The sequence below is a fragment of the Rattus norvegicus genome, chromosome 1, assembly GCF_021556685.1.
Source record: "Rattus norvegicus strain SHRSP/BbbUtx chromosome 1, alternate assembly SHRSP_T2T, whole genome shotgun sequence".
Classification (NCBI taxonomy): domain Eukaryota; kingdom Metazoa; phylum Chordata; class Mammalia; order Rodentia; family Muridae; genus Rattus; species Rattus norvegicus.
The window spans coordinates 220,280,271-220,296,335 of NC_141534.1; the positions used below are offsets into that span (position 1 = coordinate 220,280,271).

At 48.8% G+C, this 16,065-nt stretch overlaps 1 long non-coding RNA gene across 15 annotated transcripts in view; it reads left to right on the forward strand.

The window, feature by feature from the left end:
* LOC120099989 (uncharacterized) overlaps positions 1 to 16,065 on the forward strand; it is a 50,321-nt gene that overhangs the window by 21,206 nt on the left and 13,050 nt on the right. For 4 of the 15 annotated variants that reach the window (XR_015652948.1, XR_015652947.1, XR_015652949.1 and 1 more), the window contains exon 3: positions 10,544 to 10,650. The exons of 9 other annotated variants lie outside the window; for them this stretch is intronic. This is a non-coding gene — a long non-coding RNA (uncharacterized LOC120099989). Of the gene's footprint in view, positions 1 to 10,543; positions 10,651 to 14,510; positions 14,860 to 16,065 lie in introns of all 15 variants that reach the window. 2 more of the 15 variants (XR_015652946.1, XR_015652961.1) reach the window with 1 other exon arrangement.

A 16,065-nucleotide genomic window follows, 5' to 3' on the forward strand; every position in this document is an offset into this window, starting at 1 on the left:
TTGTGGTTAATGTGCTAAGCGTATAGGTAGGTGCTCGTTGTAAGATAGAACTTCATATAGAAAAGGACAAGAGGATGCTTGCTGCAGGTTCGCTGCTAGGGACAAACATGCCTTTCAGGAGGCATTTCTGTGCACACAGCAGTTTTAAACAAAGAATGGTTTGAGGGACTGTGTGACTTAAGGCTTCCTGTCCTGGGAAATGCAGCAGATGCGTGGCGCTGGTAGAGACAACATCTCCTGGCCCCTCTTTCACTGGCACCGCTGTGACAAACGAGTGTCCTTATCCTTGTCTTCTGCACCATGCCGTGGGAGATTTGCCTTAAGTCTCTAGGTCAAGGGACACCATCTCACAGTGATGGGCATCGAAAAGACAAAGGGCTGTTTCCTGTGTTGTGAGCATGATCTGCTTTAGGTTGTGGGAAAAGCTGAGCACGGGGGGAATCTAAGATGACCTCCCAGACCTACCTGAGTCCCCATACCCCATGCCATCTATGTCCTCTGCCCAACCCCTTTCGTCCGGATTTTCTCTGACTCAGTTTCAGGGTCAGAGCCTTTATGTTTACTGCCAAGTCTGAAAATAGCAAGTGTCAGAGACAGAAAGAGAGCAAAACCGAGTGACAGACATCCCTGGAGTTAGGACGGGGGTCCTGGCTCCTTCTGTGTTGCATGGCTTTAGTGACCCCTCTTAGCCTCTGTGGATTTTATGTGGGACTTAGAATCATCGCTAAGGCAAGACAACACTTGAGGCTTTGGATCTGAGCGGACATGGGATCCTGCTAGAAACACACAAGCACCTGTAGTCCTGCTCTGAGTGAGGATAGTGGGTGGCCAACTGTAGTCCCAGAGGAAGCTGCAGCCTGGATTCTTTATTTATTCAGCACCTTGTGGAGTAAATGTCTGTTATCCACTCTGCGTCAGGTACTGTTGGTGGCTACAACACTAAGCGGAGCAGACAAGACCTTCCTGACTGATGTGCTTCTTACAGTCAATCTTGGGGAGACAGACAGTAAACTAAGCAAAAACCCACTGTGTGACAGACTTTCAGGACTAAAGTCGGGAATGAGAAGAAATGGGGATGTATGCATCTCAGGGGAAGCCCCTGGGTTTCTAGAGGAAGAGAATTCCAGCAGCCAGCGGTGGCATGTACAAGGGCCCAAGGGCAGGAGTTGTCCCCAGTGTTGGCTGGCAGGAAGGCTGTCTAGTTCCAGCTGTGGGATGGAGTAAGGCAGCGGGACTCGGGGGAAGAATGGGCAATGGGACCTTTATTTCAGTGCCACCGTCCTCTGTATGAGGTATGGAAAACACACCCAAAAAGCAATGGCAGGAAGCAGGGAGATCAGGCAGGAGGTGAGGGATGCTGGAGTGAGTATTCCCAGTCCTAGTGTGTGTATGGATGGAGGATTTGAGGTGACACAGTGGTTTTGGAAACAGCCCTTCTGAAGATGGAGATGTCTGCTGTGGCCATGTTCCATGATGAGTGCCTGACTGCAGAGTGTGGGTCACAAGAGAAGTCTTAACTGGGGACATGCTGGTGTCATTACTGTGGACAAGAAAGATGTGGAGCCTGGTACTTTGCCACCATTATAATATGAATCACTAACATCTCTCAGCTATGCTTCAGAGCAAAAAGAGAGACATTTGCTCCTGAGCCTACCCAATGCTGCCTGTCCCTCCTCCCCAGCCTTCTTTTTTTAGTCACTTGTCTGCTGTGGCTTTGGGGAGGGGCTTCTATTTTGGGCTCCCTACACCCCCCACCGAGGCTGGGAGCCATCGACAACCTGTCCCAACAACAGGCCTGAAAACTAGGTCACCCCCAAGCCTGGAGCTTCAACACCATGTCTGCCATTGACCACATGTCCGATTCCCAGCAATGACCTCATGTGCTATATGTGGCTCCAGTCACCCATGGATCCTCCTCCTTGGAGCCATGGTAGATGAATAAGCAGTAGAAAGGGGCTGGTCCATCTGCCATAGCTCCAGAGGCTCCTGGCTGGCAGGAGGACTGTCCACTGAAGGCACTGGGACATACAGTTGGCTCGGCAGCATCCCCAGTGTCATATCTCATAGGACGGATTAACAAACCCAGGCAATGCTGGCTGGCTGAGACTCACACTGCTAATCCCTCTGCGTGAGGAAGTTCTGCAAACATAGACAAACATGGCAGGACTGTAAAGCGCAGACCTCTTGTGCAGTGTGTGAGTTGTGTGCTCACGCCAAAGCACGCGTTTGGCGACCAGAGGACACTTTGTAGGCATGGGTTCTTTCCTTCCACCATGTGAGTCCCAGTGATTGAACTCGGGTGAGACTTAGTGTCACATACCTTTACCCACTGAGCCATCTTGGGAGCTACTACAAACTCTGTTGCTGTTGTTTTGCTTTAGGAATGACATGCAGTTACATAATAACTATGCAGAAATAGACTGTTTCTTCCTTCTAGAAGGCTCCCTGAGCTCCTTCCCATCTACTAAAAGCTCAGCCCCATTTTGCCCATTATTACTGTTGGTCAGCTTGACCTCTTCTGAACTTCAGACCAAGAGAACCATGGGGTGTTTGTTCTTTTGCATCTGGCCTCTGGGGCTTACGTTGGAAGTGGGACTCACCTGTGTTTTCTGTGGAGCAGGGCTGTGCTGTGTTGTGCTTCTTTGTTTTATTGCTACACTGTGTCCATTAATACACATTATTGATTTTCCTCTGAGTGGTAAAGACCTCAATGCCATGTCCTTTTCAGATCATGGCTGCAGGCCTGGGCACAGGTTTTTGAGTGAGAGAACATGGTGCAACTGTGTTCTGACCAATAGTAGAGTTTAAACAAGGCTGGATTTAACCATGTACTGGTCATGATATTCATGGACTGCTCTTCAGACGCTCTGAGAATCTCTGTGAAGAGCATGCAGTCACTCATGAAAACCTCTGGGGAGGACCCAGAACCCTCAGTCCTTGCTCCCCTCCCCAACTTGGTCTAGAACATGCCCCTGCTCCAGTAGGCACATAGCAGTCAAATGACTATCACAGCCCTTGTCCTGATCCTGGGGTTGCTCAAGCCTGTAATGTGATCCCTTGGTTCTCCCCTTGGGAGAAGGAATTGGGACCCTTCTGCAGCAAGTAGCCTAAGGTGACGCTTACAAGCGGGAGAGACATGCCCTGGTCAGCATGAGGAGACTGGTTCTCAGAGCCTTGCGGTGTGTCCAAGGCCCTACCACTCACTGCCGTCTCTGCACCTTGCTTTTTATTTCTGCACTGCAGGATTCTTGTTTGCCTTTGCCAGAAATGGCAGTGGGAGCCCGTGGGGAGGGACAGGTGGGTGGCAGTCCTCTGTTGGCTGCTGGAGCCTAACATTGTCATCCCAGAATGGCTTTTTTGCCCCGGGCAGAAGAGCCCCTACCCCCTCCATTCACACACACACACACACACACACACACACACACACACACACACACACACACACACACACTCTGCCCTGGCCCCTGTCTTTGATGGTAACATGTGAAATCAGGAAGCGGCTAGCTCTTGAGTGAAGTTGTATCGAAATGAATCCATCAAGACAAATGGGATCTTGATTTTCTCTCTGTTTCCTGGTTGCCGTTTCCTGGGTGGAAGCATAGATGGTGACAGGGTGCTTTCAATAGAAAACGGAGTGAGATGGATGGAGGCATTGACAGAAAGTCGAGCCAGATTCTCGGTGTGCAGAATGGCTCTGCCTACAGACACCTCACCTCCTGCCTCCAAATACTTAGTCTGGGGGGTGGCAGGGGTGGGGTAGGGGTGAGGTTGTCCACACCAGTGACAAAAATGACATGATACATTTAGGATGACTCCGTTCATATCCTCCTGACAGACATTGCTGATTAACTGCTACGCTTATTTCTGCAGGGTTCAGATGTGCTCAGACTTGTATCTGAACTCACCACCATCTGTGGTTAATATCATCTCATCTGGCCTGTGAATTGAAACTCTGTCTGTGAACCCTGGCCTGTGCAAAGCCAGACAGTGTGGAGGCTTGGAAGCTCGCACACATCAGCCTAGGGTCGATCCGTTTGGCTTATCTTTACTTCTGTCTGGATCATTGGCTTAATTTGATATTGATGTTCACTAGGTTGAATTAGGGAGCCCAGAGACACCGCTGTTAGAGAGGTACTTATGGGAGCTTGGCACACGCCAAGGATTCTGGCACTCAGGAGGATGAGGCAGGAGGATCATGACTTTGAGGCTGGTCATGTGGCAAATTTGAGGACAGTTTGATATTTATAATAAGAAACTGGGGGGGGGCGCAGATTGAGACTTCCTCAAAAGTTTTTATTATTTATATTTTATTGTTTATATTATATACATTTATATTTATTTGTGTGAGTGTGTGTGTATGTGTGTGTGTGTGTGTGTGTGTGTTTACATTTACACAAGTGAGGACCAGGGTACAACCACCTGTTTCATTCCTTTGGCATCACCTACTGTTTTTACCCAAGGTCTTTCTCTGACCAGGAACTTAGCCATTAAGCTAAACTGGCTGCCACTGAGCCCCGGAGATCCACCTGTCCCTCCTTCCCCAACTCTGGGATTACAAATGCAACCATTACACCTATCTTCTTTAAAATGTGGGCTCAGAGAATTGAACTCGGATCCTCATGCTTTGAGTCGAGCACTTGAGTCTCATCCTTAATATTTCAATATGGATTTGGTCCTTAGCACCCAAACCGAAGAAACAGGACAGGTTAGGTTAGTACACACCCACGTGGTGTGACAACCGTCCCTCCTAGCTGCTCTCCTCACTCATGGGAGCAGAGCGACAGGAAGTGATACTGACCTACACTGACCCCCTTGGTTTCAGGTCAGGTGAGAATAAAGCCAAGCTAGTCCCCCCCACCTCCTCCTCCCACCTCTCGGTGGTGTGAGTCACGGTGTGTCATCCTTCTTGGATGCGTTTTTCCCTTCCAGAAGCTCAAAGCTCTATTGCTATGGGCTGAGAAACTCGAGTGCCAAATGACTGTGTCCCGAACAGGATGGTGTTATGGGTGTCTGGTAAAGTACCTGGGAGTTTTCTTTGAGCCCAGTGGGGTCGGAGGCTGAGCTGTGGGGCCTTACGGTGATGTTATGGTCATATACAGTAGTGATCTGGAACCTTTCAGCCCTGACAAATCACCCGCCTTTGAACTGAGGATTTAAAAAAAAAGACAGAATCTCTCTGTGGTCGCAACCAAGATGTGATGATAGACCGAGCCCCGAGAGTCTCATCCAGCCCACTGGCACGTTCTGAGGGTGCTGTGAAACTCAGCTAAGCCTCCCATCGTCATAAGCGAACAAGCAAGTGGGGGTACGAAAGGGAGATCGCACGGTTCTGTTTCTCTCTCACTGGCTATGCAAACAGGAGCCTGCCGGAAGCTGCATAGTGGGAGCAAAGCCTTGTGAGGCTGTCTTTTCTGGGAATGATTGGGGGCCGGGGGGTGGGGTGGCGTTGGCTTTTGTTTTCTGTTTTTCCATTTTCTCATTTTCCATGACTCTTAACATATTTATGACCTGGGGCTTTTTTTGGGTGGGATCCTGACGGAATGTTAGTGCTATTCAGTAGTTCTGGTGGGAGTTGGGGGTGGGCAATGGGGTGAATCTGAAACTTGCCCCAAATTTGCATTCTAGTCATCAGTACAGATTCTATACGTCTTCGATGTTTGATTAAGAGGTGCATGGTATGGGACTGGCAAGATGGCTCAGCCAGTAAAGGTGCTTATAGCCAAGCCTGAAGATCGGACTTCAATCCCCAATCCTCACATGGTGAGAAGAGAGAGCTTACTCCCCCAAGTTGATCCCTAATTTCCATGCACTAAATAGATAGGTAGGTGGATAGGCAAGTAGATAGGTCGGTAGGCAGATAGACAGACAGACAGATAGACAGGCAGGCAGGCAGACGTGGTATGGCTGGTATGAGTTGGAGTTAACTTGGCCTTCCTCACACAGCGAGGTTGAATAAAATCCTTGACCTGATTCCTTACTTTAACACTTGTATTCTGGGATGTCGGGGAAAGACCTGAAGGGACAATGTTATTAAAGGTCAGAAGGACCATGGAGCTATAGAAGATCAGTCCTAGGGCGATTCATCAGCACAGTCCTTGCCTTGTCTGAACCGTGTCCTTGTCTGTGTAGTTAGGTATTAGTTTGTCATCTTGGCCACCGGATCACTTTTGTAGACCCTTACACTACCTTTACTTTGACTATGAGGAAGCTGGTTTCCAGAGAGCCCAGCCAACCCGAACAGTTTGCTGTTAGGGGAGCCATCAGCACTCTGCTTACCTGAAGTAGTCTTCACTCCTACTGACTGTCTCACTGTCATTACTAACTCTCTCCTTTGTGTCCTGGCTCAGGGGGTAGGGGTGGGGTGTCCATCACAGACTATGACCACAGGGTGAACCCAGAAATGTAGATGGACAAGCAACCCCAGGCCCTTTGTGGGAAGATTCCTTGTTCTAAGCCTCTGCAGGTACCTTGTAGCAGCTCCACTCCTGGCTAGACTTGATGCTAAGGCATGGCCTGAGCAATTCTAAGTGTGAGTGGCTGAATGCTGCCAGCATTTGGTTAGCTGGAAAGCACATACTTGGGCCTCGGTTGGGTGGGGTCCTGGCTAGTTGGGACTCTTTGGGGCGGGGGTGGGGAACTTCGTGATTTCACTTGTTTCGCTGAGGAGGTGTGTTTGGAGTTGAGTCTTTAGAGGGGGAGGCTGGAGAGCAGCTGTGGGAAAGTCTGGGATCCGGCCGAGGTGTTTTCCCAGAGGACTGTGGGGGTGTCGCCAGGGCAATGGGGAGAGGAAGGAGACAAACCCCTCTCCTAAGATAGCCCATGACAGGGTGCTTCCCAAATGAGCCAAGATAGGACAAGAACCCAAATGTGGCCAAGCTGTAATTCCATGTGGCAGTGCTGAGATCCAACCTGGCTTTGTGGGGTTTTTGTATTGTATTGGTCCTTGGAGGTCTTGACCTCAGTTTTTCTAGAGGATGCTCAGGGGGAAGGTGTCTACAGTTAAATAAAACACTGTCTTTGCAGGTGTCTTTCAGACCCATAATTAAAGACTCTGTGATGAGCGGTTGGCCAAAGGATTTTCTGTTCTGCCCTGCCTGGGCTTCAGGGGTGTTCGTATGTGGAGAAAACCAAACACTTTTAAGTTCTTTAGGATGTCCAGCCAGTTATCCTGTCCATAACTGCAGGTCCACAGCTGGTTGTAGGTACCTAGAGCCACTGGGCATCACTATCCTGGCTTCCCCTCAATTTCCCACTCTATGCATGAGGCTCTGTGCATAACCCTATGAAAAGGCAGCATGAGGGGCTGCATATCAACACCTCAGGCTCACCTGCACACACGTGGGGCACCTCAGGCTCACCTGCACACACCTGGGGCCACCTCAGGCTCACCTGCACACTCCACACCTGGGGCCACCTCAGGCTCACCTGCACACACCTGGGGCCACCTCAGGCTTACCTGCACACACCTGGGGCCACCTCAGGCTCACCTGCACACACCTGGGGATACAGAAAATTCAGTCATCATATCTTTTATGATTGATTGTCCATGCAAAGAAGTGATTGGTTCTGAGATCAGCTCTCCCTCCCTCCCTCCCTTCCTTTCTCCCTCCCTGCCTCCCTTCTTTCCTTCCTTTCTCTTTCCTTCCTTTCTTCCTTTCTTCCTTTCTTCCTTCCTTCCTTCCTTCCTTCCTTCCTTCCTTCCTTCTCCTTTCCTTTTATTGGATACTGGGGGTCAAATCTAGATAAGCACTCTACCACTGATCTTGGTCCCACATCCTTCACTTGTGTTTCTTCATTATTTGGGGGTGGCGTTTTCAAACTTCTTTAGATTGACTCAGGTATTTTTTATTTTATTTCACTCTATTCTTTAATTTGGTGCAGTCTCCATATTTCCAAGCCAAAGAATCTTTTCAGTTTTCCTGGTAAGGGGCCAACGTCCTTCATTTTCATTAATACCTTTGGTCTAGCGTTATCTGGGTGTTTTTCACAGTGTGTGTGTGTGTGTGTGTGTGTGTGTGTGTGTAGGAGCAGAACTTCCTTTGCTCTCTCTTTTGATCCCAGCTTCTTCTTTAACACTTCTCCTTTGGAGCCTGGCACTCGTCCTTTGCAGAAATAGATGGGGTTTGACTCCTGCTTGATTATTTAAAGCTGAGTGACCACGGAAACGTTGCTGCATCTCTGAGCACTTGTTTCCTTGGACTGAGGCACAATACAAATAGTCTTCAGACAGGTGGGACTCTGAATTGCTACACCCATGGCTTCTTCCTGACCCCAGATCCTTCCTTACCTACCCTTGAGACCCATCTGGGGCTTGAAGGCAAACTTCACATCATAGGTGATGCTTAAGATAGAAGCAGTCATGTTGGGCAGAGTCAGCTTCGGACAGAGTCAGCTTGGGCCTGGGCGGTGAATGTGAGGAGGTTCAGGACAAATGTCCAAGTCTGGTTTGAGGCTCAAGGAGTTGCAGAACACAAACCATGGGACAGGACATGCCTTGGAGAGCCAGCCTGTGCTGAGCTGCAGGGATAGGACTGTAACGGAGGCAGTGACGGGGGCAGTGATGGAGGTGGTAACGGAGGCTGTAGTGTGCAGAGCTCAAGGCCATGGGCAAGGCCAGCACTAAAGCTGTCAGCCATTTCATCTTCACCACAGCCATGGAGGAGGTTGGTGCCATCTCTAGAGGGGGGGGGTATGGGTCCCAGAGGCAGAAGTCATTTACCCTGTTAGCATTCTGTCTAAGCTCTACCCTACAGTTACCTGGCAATAGTCAGGTAGGGAAAGGGGCTGTTACCTCCCCCCCTCTCTTTTTCTCTCTTGCTCTCTTCTCCTCTTCCCCCCCACATGCTTATGGCCAGCCAGCCTCTTCTCCCCCCCTCTCTCTGCCTTTCTTTGTCTCTACTACCCTCTTAACTCCCCTCCCCATGCCCCGAATAAACTCTATTCTATACTATACCATCCATCGTTGTGTGGTTGGTTCCTCAGGGGGAAGGGATGCCTTGGCATGGGCCTGCAGAGGCATCTCCTACCCCCACACCTCCATAGAACATATTCCCCCTGTCTTTATCTTTTTAGAAACACATCCCCTCCCTCAGTGCAGGCTAAGCGAGTGCTGAAGCCCAGAGTGGATTCTGGGCTTGGCAGCCTGGCAGAGCTCCCTCTGAGCTGCAGCCTAGTGCATAACGAAGCCAGCTAAGGGGCAGCTTGATCCTCAGAGCCTTTCCCATGCAGGCTCTGAACCTTTCATTGCAACCTTTTCCATGTACTGGGGAAAACAGCTCTACCCAGGCACCTTGCATGCAATACGATTCATTTAGTTGGACCATCGAGTGGCGTTTTGTTGCTGTTTTGCTTTTAGCAAATTTTCAAGACAACATAACCCATCAATATCCAATTGTATTGCTTACCAGGAGTCAGCAATCCCAGCCTGGGTGGCTTGACCAAGCCAGCTCAGTCAGTCAACAGGTTCTCCAGAGCAGGAGTGAGGTTTTTGTTTTTTGTTTTGTTTTGTTTTTTTAAAGGACAATTAGACCCCAGCCAGTTCTGTGACTAAAGTGGGTTTATTTTTTTCCAGTCTGCTTTATACCACTTTAAGTACATGCAAAATAATAAGATCAATTCTGGGTCAAGGAACAAGCAAGGCAATAAACAAAATTCCGCAATGAGGATGACTGAGACAAAACGGATGTGCACAGGCCTCAGTTGAGCCCGCTCTGAGCTTTGCATCAACTCAAATGTAAATGTTCTTACTCTGAGCCTGCCCGGTGGTCTCCCTCCCCAACCCCCACCCCCACCCCCCGAGTCCTGGCCCAAAGTCAGATCCCTGCCTTCAGTTTATTCTATTGTCCTGGCCTGATATCAAATTTCCCGCCAAGTTCCTAGAAGTGGCCCCCAAAAGCTCTTCACAGTGGCTTTGCTAAGTGACTTCTGTTTCACCTTGTATGGCTACAGTTCTTGGCCGGGACGCTTCACACGCATCACTTATGCTGTGGGCTCCTCTTGCTTTGCTCTGAGGGAGGCCACACTTGCTGTTCTGTCCTTGCAGTACTTCTCTCGCTCCCTCACCCCATGCACCCAACACCTCCTTTTATCTCATCTCCCCTTGCTTCCTTTTTATAAAATAAATACAGCCTCATGGAGCCCAGGCTAGCCTTGGACTCTTCATGGAGCCAAGGATCACGTTAAATCCCTGTTTCTCGTGCTGCTACCCCTGAAGTGCTGGGATGACTACCAGTGTGCCCTGCCTGCCTGGGACGCTCAGAGCTTTCGTGCCACACGACTCACATTTTGTCCACTCCCTCGTTGATGGACATTTGGGAATTTTTATTTTGCCCAGCAGGTTCTTTGGCTGAGCATTTTGACTGCCCCACTGTACACCTGAAATTCCTTTGACCTGATTTGAAGTGCCTTGGCTCCTTTTCAAGCCCACTCCATGGTCTCCTAAAGCCTCCCCCCGCCCCCGCCCCGCTTCCCAGCAACAGTCCACTCAGATGCTTTCTCATTTGTCTTTGGGAGTCTGTTCTCATCCCTCCAACTTGTCTGCCAGGGGACTGCCGCCAGCCAGCCAGCCAGCCAGCCAGCCAGCCAGCCAGCCAGCCAGCTGTGGAAATCAATTTAAATCGAATAGTGGCTTGCTCTCTCCCAAGAGGCGAGGTAATTTTCTGTGATGGGAAGGAGGATAATGAGGGGCGGTTTGGACTTGACCTGGCTCCTCCATGAAAGAGCTGGGACTTCCAGAACTCCACTGTCTTGAGTGTTAATTAAAACAGCTCCTGGGGTGAAGAACAAGAGACAGAAGCAAGCCGCAGTGGGGCCCAGAGCCTGAACTTTCTGTTCTCTGCTTCCCTTTTCACAGTGTCAGCAAGCTTATGCTGTTCAGAGTGCTCAGTGTGGGACAGTAGTGTGGCTCCTGGGACATCCATTTTCCCTCTCTGCAGCACCTATGTCCCTCAGGGCTCAGGTCATGGCTGGGGTCCCATGAGGGTATACCACCTAGCTCCCTATACTTATGTGGATGGGAGTTCATGGCAAAGACAAGGATTTCCCATCTCCCCATGTTCAGGAAGCTTGTGATGGGACGATGACATGGGGATCAAGGGCAGGGACCTGCCTACTGCTCCCTGCGGATGGCATCTAGCCACAGGAGTGGATGGGAACGGAAACATTAATGTGATGTCACTGTACATGCTTGCTTATTCTGAGCGCCTGTCTAGGATTTCCGATGCTCATCTCTCCTTGGGATCCTTGGGGTTGGGAGAGCATTAGATGGGTTCAGCTGTATTTGCTGGCATCCCGGTTCTGTCACTTATCTATGGGACCCTGTTCCTTCACTCGACTGAACCTTGGTGTCTGTACTCTCCCATGAGTGTGCTCTAGGTCTTGTCAGCTACAGAGGTGCCCTGAAATGTGGTTTCCCTATGACCTGTGAGGCATAAAAACCCCCATTTCTCTGATTCCTTTGGAGGCCCCCAGAAGTGGTCGATACCAGAGCTCACAGGGCCCAGAAAAAAAAAATTCTGTTGAAGCCCTTGGAGAAAAGATGTTCACTGCTTGATTCCCTTTGGAAGCAGACCGTTCATTTTAGCTGGCGTTCATAAATCAAATGCTCAGGAAGACACTTTACCGTTTCGCTAATGAAGCTGAGTGCAGCCGGATTGGAAATAGCTTTTGAGGGCCTAGGAAAGGGGATCTAATGATTCTCCTGTTCTGACTGTGCTTTTATGACATTGAGAAGAGCAGTTGGCGCTGCTAAAAATAAATGATTCAGCTTAATGGGAATTACCTACCAAACAGGGGCGATGGCATTCCACCAGCCAACTTCATGTGGGGAATGAGATAGTGACCACAGTTACGTCCTGTTTTATTCATTTAAAAAAATGTTTCGTCAAATGTTTTCCTTTGATCATTTTATTACAATGTGTGTGATGTATTCTGATTCTACTCACCCCACCATCTCTTAGCTCTTCCAGATCCCTGTCAAGACCCCTCCTCCCTAAAACTCCCCTTCCTGAATTTGTGTCTTTTCGTTTGGTTTTGTGACTTGCTGAGTTTAACTAGGGCCGCCCGTGTGACCATGGGTTTGGAATTGTCCACTGGAGTCTGGTTATGTCATGCATTTCAGCTAGTAACTTACAGATCTGTATTCTTGGCCTTTAAGATCTTAAATACGTAATATGCGAATAGGATTTTAATTCGTAAAATAGTGGCTACCAAGATTTTCCCTATGAAAATGCAAGTTTCTGACTGGTCCTGTTTAATGGACACCAACCCCGGCTTGGTGTGTCCTCAGCCCTTCTTGTGCCTTTTGTTTATTTGTGTGAAACAGGGTCTCATGTAGCCCAAGCTGAGGGCAACCTCAGACTTCTGAGCTTACCTGCTGTCGTGTGACACCACATGTGCATTTTGCAAGGCTGATAGAACCCAGCACCTCCAGCATGTTAGATAGACACCCCACCAACTGGGCCACACGCCTGGCTCATTCAGTAGCTGACTTTATGGAGACTTTGTACAGTCTTATGGAGCAAACTCTACCCCCGCCAACCCCCATCTCAAAGGTGAGGAAACAAGGGCGAGAAAGGTTAAGTGTCACATCAAGGCCACGCACTCAAGGTCATGTGACCTAGAGGTGAAGTAGCCATCTGGCGCCTGTGACTCTGTCTCCCTACGCATCACACCGTTCTGTGAACATAACTTTGCTTTCCAATATGCAGAGTGGGGAATTGGAGCAAACGATGTGGAACTAGGGCACTTCTGGTCTCAGAAGTAGAGAGGTTGCTTAAAGGTAATTTATATTGTTTTGTTCAAATGTTTATGCATTTTCTAAGACGGTAACATGGGACTATGCAGGGGGAGGTAGGGCTTTTGTTTTGTTTGGAAAACAAAAAAAAACCTTTCCCCCCTTTACTCTCTACCTTTTTAAACTCAGCAGCCACACTCTGGTTTCTCTTCAGATCGTATAAACTCAGCAGCCAGGGACTGAGAATCCAACAGAAAAAAAATATTAATATCATGGAAAGAAGTAGAAACCACAGGAGCGAGGCTTGGGGGCTTGTAGCACACTCATGGCAATAACTGTGGAGAAGGAAGTAGACAGAAAGGCTCTAGGGTTAGCTGACTGTGGTAAAGATGTGGGAAGAGGAGTGTGCCCTGCAGATTCTAGCTGGAGCTTGTCCACTGACTGGCATTGTCGGTCCCCAGAGATGCAGAACCCCCATTCTCTCCCTATGGGAGTAGGGACACCTTTCCGAACAGAATTCTGTATCACTTGTGTGAAAGTAAGTTTGCAGCCTGCTGTAAGACAGAAGAGAGAGGCGTAGGGAGCCTGTTGGTCTCAGCTAAAAGTTATCCTCACGTGGTAGGTTCATTTTGGGGGGCATACCTGAGTGCTTCCACTGTATATTATATTTAAACCGGAAAAATGTGGTCACACCTCTTTCTTTAAATGAACTAACGGAAAGGACTCAATTTAGAAGAAAAAGGTATGGGTTTAAAATGCTCGCGACAGGCTTATTATCTACTGGGTAAAGACTAATGTGTCACTTAGGAAGTAACTAAAAGAAAAGGACCAAACAAAAAGCCACTCAGACAAAAGTGCCATTCACGATAACAGGCGGAGAGGCTGGGATGTAGTCTGAGCACTTGCCTGGGTACACAAAGACCCGGGTTCTGTCCCTAGCGTCACTTAAGCCAAGCATGGTGCTGCATGCCTGTAAAACCCGCACTCTTGAGGTGGAGACGGGATGGTCACGAGTGTAAGGTTCTCCTCCACTACATAATGTGTTCCAGGCCAGCCTGGGTCACATGAAACCCCGTCTCAAAAACAAAAGCAAAACAAAGCTTCCCAGCGAAGCGACAGGCCAGGAGACTACAGAAAAAAACAAAAAACAAAAAACAAAAAAACCAGGAAAGGGCCACAACCAGCCATGAGGCAGAATCCATCGAGGCCACATGGGGAAAGAGGACCATGCAGCAGGATGAGGAGCTGAGGTCAAGGCAGAATGGTTTGTGGGGGACAAAGAAGGGCTGTGGGTGGTTTCTCTCTCCAGACTTTGATGCTTCCTTTCTTTTCTTCTTTTTCTTATCTTTTATTCTCACCACTTACAGGGAGCTCAGTGAGACCAGTAAGACTGCTCACTTCCAAGCCTAATGACGTGAGTTTAGTCCCCAGGATCCCCATGGTAGAACTGACTCTAAGTGGTCCTCTGACCTCTGCATGCACATCATGATACACCGCTCTTCTCCACACACAGGTACATACACACAAAAGAAGTAAGTAAGAGGAAAAAGGACCTTACGGGCTTGGGTGGTATAGCCAGAATCAGCCAATTTGTTCTAAAAAAAGAAAGGGAGGAAAGAAGGAAGGAAGAGAGAGAGAGAGAGAGAGAGAGAGAGAGAGAGAGAGAAAGAAAGAAAGAAAGAAGAAAAAATCAAGCTAACATTCTTTCACTGTAAAGCAGCGTTTCTCCACAAAATAAAACAGAAAGGAAGGGAAAAAACCTCTTCTCTCTCCACAGTGAAACTGTGGCATCTGTACAAAGAAGACAGTTCAGCACTGACAGCGTGTGAACAACAGACGCGACGGGCTCTGGAAACTTAGACAAACTGATATGGCCAGGCAGCACTGTCTGTTGGCGCTGGCTGAGTCCCATTCATACTGGGTACTAGCACAGTAACTTGATAATCAGACCATCATCCATACCTGGTATTTGTATGTGACTGACACCCCTTGGCACCACAGAATCACAGACACCCAAGGAGATGAGGAAACAGAGAAAGGAAATAAATGCTTCTAGGCACAGAGGAGCATGGTGGTCCTCGGCACTTCCCCAGATAACAGAGAGGAAGGCCAAATCCTTTCTCCAGGTAATAACAGTAAACATTACCATGTGATATCTGCATTTATTTCTTAGAGCCATTGCTCGGTGGTGTTGGGCTAAGCGTTGGGGCTGATCTGAACATGGATGCGGTGGAGATAACACAGTGTGGGGGGATTTAGCATCAATCCTGGTCCCAAACAGCTCTACAGCTTTATCTGAACATTTGTGAAGAGGGAAAGGCTGCATGCAGCCAAGCAGGAAATTGACTGATCTCTCTTGAAACGAGACTAGCATTTCAAGAGCCAGCATCCGCGAGGGACCCAGAAGTAGGGAGTGGGAAGGCATAAAACTGTGTTGAGAGATGGAGTGAAGGAAGGATGTCCCTCCATAGCTGTGGATGCTCAGGTCAGGAGGGTTTGGTACTAGAGATGGGGCTCAGTACTGGGATGGGCACAGAGGCCAGGCACAGATGTTTAAGACCAGAAGGAAGGTGCTGTGTGTGCCCCACAGTAGGGTGTGTACCTTATATAAGCATCCTTCCTGTGTTCTTAGATTCCTGTAGGCCATGAATGCAAAGTTCTGGGTTCACAGACACAGCTTATCAGAGATCCTTCTATACACTGACTTTGTCGTCTTAACCTGCTAGGAGAAGAGAATCAGGGTTGTTTCAGTGGGAAGGAATGTGCAATGGGAGTGGAGGGATGGCTCAGTTAGTAAAGCATTTGCTTTATAAACAGGAAGAACTGAGTTTGATGCCCAGAGCCCAGGTCAAAATGCCAGGCATGGTCTGTGCTTATAATCCCAGTGCTGGGGAAGTGGAGACAGGAGGAGTCCCTGGGGCTCACTGGCTGGCTAGTCTGCTTAAATGGTGAGCTCTGGGCCAGTGAGAGACCCTGCTTCAAAGGAAGTGGTTAGCCTTCTGAGGATGACACAAAGTTGTCTTCTGGCCTCTACCTATGCACCTACACACACACACACACACACACACACACACACACACACACACCCCAAAAAAGAAGTGCAATGATTGAAGAAAGCAGTTACCTGTTCCCCTCTCCTTCCATCACAGGTATGAAGTAGTAGTGCAGAAAGTAACTGGATGATAAGAGTGCAGGGTATAAAATTAGATGGATTTGATGGGAAGGCTATCTGTAGTTTGTCAAACAGGTCTACCCACTTGGTAAGTGATGGAACACAGTTTGCTTCTGAGCTTCCTGGTAGACAAACCAAAGAGGTGAGCCCTCTCTGCTGT